Below are 4,216 nucleotides of genomic sequence, written 5' to 3'. Positions count from 1 at the left end.
CAGTAACAGACACAATGATTGGATATATGCTTGCTCAGGAATCTGAGGATAGGGTAGAGAAAACCATCTATTACCTAAGCAAGAAAATGCTGGATTATGAGACTCGTTACACTCTGCTAGAGAAACCTAGCCTAGCCTTGGTATGGGCTACCAAGAAGCTAAGGCACTACCTGTTAACTCACTCTGTAATTCTGGTTTTGAGATTAGATCCCATCAAATATCTCTTTGAGAAACTGGCACTTAGGGGTAGGCTAGCTCGTTGGTTGCTCCTTCTCACCGAATTTGATCTGAAGTATGTTACTCGCAAGTCTGTCAAAGGGAGAACGATAGTTGAGTTCCTGGCAGATCACCCAATGGAAGGGGATGAAGAAATAGAATACTTGTTCCCAGATGAAGCTATTCTGCAATTCAAGGAAGAGATTTGGACAATGTACTTTGACAGAGCATCTAACCAGTATGGTTATGGGATAGGAGTGTTGCTGATAGCACCCAACAATTCTCATATACCCTTAGCCTTCAAAATTCGGTACAAGGTATCTAATAACGAAGCAGAATATGAGGTGTGTATCGCTGGTTTGGAAACCGCCCTGGAACTAGGGGCAAAAAGGTTGGACGTCATTGGGGACTCAAACCTAGTTGTGTCTCAAGCAAAAAGGGACTGGAAGGTCAAAGAAGAAAGGATGGAGATCTATCACCAGTCCTTGGACGTTCTGATTTCTAGGTTTGAAAAGCTGACCTTCACGCATCTACTAAGAGAAAACAACAGGTTCGCTGATGCCTTATCAACTCTATCTTCCATGATAGACATCCCGTTTGGAGTCCGGATGCGTCTGATTATCATCGAACAGAGATATATGCCACCCTACGAGTTTATCTCTGTAATAGATGAAGTGCAAGATCAAAACCCTTGGTACTATGTGTAGACACCCCATTTTGACCGGCCCTAAGACTTGGGTACTTTCTTTTGACCACCCGCTGATAAAAATTAGAATATGTCATTCTATGAATTTCTCAGCTGAAAAATCAAATTGAAGCTTTAATCCCAAACCTCACCCATTTTGGTCAAATTATTTTATATCACTAATATTTTATCAATTTGTAGTATTTTATAATTTTTATCTAATTTTATGTGTGTGTACACATTTTTAGGTGTTTTTTTTTACATAAAATAATAAAAAAAAAAACAAACAAAAAATAAAAAATGAAAAAGAAAATAAAGAAAAGAAAAAGAGAGGGTCAGATGAGGATAATGGGTTTTAGGATGGAAAAGGATTTTGTTTTTGTTGGATTCAAAGGGGAACAGAGTGGACATTGTGATGAGGTTTTGGGTGGGAAAAATGATAAATTATTTTAAGAGATAGTGGGTGGTCTCGTGGGTGATAAGAAAAAGAGGGAGTGGGTGATATAAAAAAAAAAAAGAAAAGAAAAGAGAGCAGGTGAGAGTGGGTAGAGAATGATTGTTAAAGGAGCTGGTAGGTGATGATAAAAAGAAAAGGAGCAAGAGAAACGGAGGGGGGGAGGGACAGCATTTTGAGGGGAGAAACATACATGAATTTTTGGCTCTCTCTCTCCCTTTCCCGGGGGCTTGGGTCGGAAGAGGATAGAAAATTGAGTTCTATCTCTCTTCACATGGCAACTATCAATGGAGTTTTAGGGGGTGTTGGGATATAAAAACAGGGGGGAGACACTACACAGCAGAGAGAGACCACAGACACCTAGGTCACACATGCACAACATCACTCAACACACCCATCCACCGCTGCCATCACACACCATGCACGGCACACACAGACACAGGCAGACCTCTCTCACACACTGATACACACACAGCACACACAACACATTGATACACACAGACAACACACACCTCTCTCTCACTCACGGCACCCATACACCTCCCATGCACACACCCACGGGATTGATCTGCTCACACACAGCACACACAACACATTGATACACACAGACAACACACACCTCTCTCTCACTCACGGCACCCATACACCTCCCATGCACACACCCACGGGATTGATCTGCTCACACACGGCACACACACACAGCACACTCACATATGTATCCATGCTTCACCACACACACACTGAGCTTCACTGATACACACTCACGGCACACACACACCCATCACTGCCATACACCCAGCAGCTCACACACCACCCATGCACACACACCACCCATGCACACACACACCATTCACACACGGCATACACACACGGCACCTCACTGAAACACACCACGCACGGCTAACACACACACTCAACACACCACTCATCACCCACACACTACACATGCACACACGGCAAACCCAGCCACTGCTATCACACTACACACACCCGTGGAGATCACACGGCACACAAGATAGACAGACAGACACACGGTTTTGAGAGGGGAAGATCCATACACATGCGGTCTCTCACCATTTTTCAGCTATCTTTCTCCCTCTCTCTATCTCGGCTATCACAGCCCATACACACAGACCACAGAGCATACATTGAGACATGGGCTGATTCTCTCTCTCTTCTAAGTGCCATGGGCAGATCTCCTTGATGTGAGAAAAGAACATACAAACAAAGGAGCATGGACCAAAGAAGAGGAGTGGACAAAAGTAGTGGACTGTGGACTGTGCCAGTGATGAAGTTCTTTATCTTCTTTTTCTTTTGAGTGTTTGTGAGGTTTCATTTTATTTTATTATTCCCTCCTCTCTCTCATTTGGATTTGTAATATTTAAAGGATTGTAATAATTCCCCACCCCGTATCTTTCTATCCCATTCTTTAATCGTTTTCTCTAACTGTACATATGTATATATCTGACATGCCATGCATATCCATACTTTACATTTATGTCTCATGCATTAAGATTCGGCTACATTTACATGTGTGGATTTAATCAATTCTTCTGTGATTCTATGCGCTACCTCATGTTATTGAGATGATTCACATGCCATATTTTAGAAGCCGAATCTTTAGTACATCACATGAGTGAATTGCATTAGGATTCTGTATATAAGATCATGCATATTTTACTAACTTTGTTTTGTAGTTGTTCGAGGGACGCCGGTCGATTTGTGAGTTTTTATGCTTTAGCATCTCATTTGTGTGTGATTTTCTTATTATGTTTAGCATCCTACCATGTGGCTATTTGCTTAAGTGATAAACTGTATGAATGCCTGTGGATGAAGGCTTGTTGTTTGAATTGGAATAATTCAATAAATGTACGTTTTACACCCACTTTGTAGTGGCAAATTCACAAACTTTAAGCCCACTTTGTCAAGTGGCAAATTCAAACCCTTTTCGAAAAACAAACATAAAATTGAATTGTTCCAATTTGAGCAAACTAGTCTATATATACTTGTATGCTTCACATAGTAAATTTTAAGATTTATTCAATAATCAGAACATGAACATATAAAGAAAATAAAAAAGTCATATCATGGTTTAGTAGAGGCCGATCTTTTGATCGGGTGAGCGGGGGTGCTCATTATTGACCTTCCCCTCTCATACCTAAGGTTCCGAGCCAAGCATCCTTGGTTACGACGAACAGTGGCCTTGGCACCGAGTCATGGGTTTCCTAATTTCCCAAAATATTAGGTGGCGACTCTGAGATCTGATGACGCAGTCCATTTTTGACAAAATTGCAATAAAATGGGTTATCAATAAAAGTTTCCAAATCTGAACTCTCGTCTACGTTTCACATTGCACTCGTGAGACTAGATCAAAGAGATCTCGGGGGTCCGAACTGTTTAACGCGCGCGGGTACCCCCCGGGCATGTTACAGTTTCTGGCGACTCTGCTGGGGACTTTATGAAACCTTGACTCGAACTCCATGATATGACCTTTATTTTCAATTATATGTTCATTGCATTGCATTCATTGGTGCACTTCAAGTCCTTGTGTTGCCCAGATACTGGTGGGAGCACAGGTAAGCTTTTTGTGACACTACACCTATTTTTACGATACTTTAGAGGCCTTGTGTTGTAACCTTTTGAGATTTGTCAAAAGGGTAGCTTTGCTATGTAGCCCTGCTATCTAGCTTTGCTCTCTAAGGTTCTCAGACTCCGAAGAGAGGCTATTTGACTCTTCTGATTTCCTGGGATCTTTATTGGTTATGACCCAAAGGACTCTTTGGTAACGTCACCTTGGCTTCAACCCGTAAAGTAGAGCCAACCTTGTACATATAGTGAGCTATAGTACCTTTTAAATTAGG

At 41.7% G+C, this 4,216-nt stretch overlaps 1 long non-coding RNA gene across 1 annotated transcript; it reads right to left on the bottom strand.

Annotated features, from left to right (window-relative positions):
- Positions 1-1,712: 1,712 nt before the first annotated feature.
- Positions 1,713-2,070, bottom strand: LOC145798679 (uncharacterized). The gene is made up of 2 exons (XR_014340078.1): positions 2,003-2,070; positions 1,713-1,895 (listed from the first exon to the last, which is right to left on the bottom strand). It is a non-coding gene; the product is annotated as an uncharacterized LOC145798679 (long non-coding RNA).
- Positions 2,071-4,216: the final 2,146 nt, after the last annotated feature.

This window comes from Camellia sinensis, chromosome 9 (assembly GCF_055761805.1).
Source record: "Camellia sinensis isolate YWXY chromosome 9, ASM5576180v1, whole genome shotgun sequence".
In the NCBI taxonomy this organism is placed as follows: Eukaryota; Viridiplantae; Streptophyta; class Magnoliopsida; order Ericales; family Theaceae; genus Camellia; species Camellia sinensis.
The sequence above is the reverse complement of the archived record's forward strand: the minus strand, read 5'-3'. Positions and strand labels throughout refer to the sequence as shown.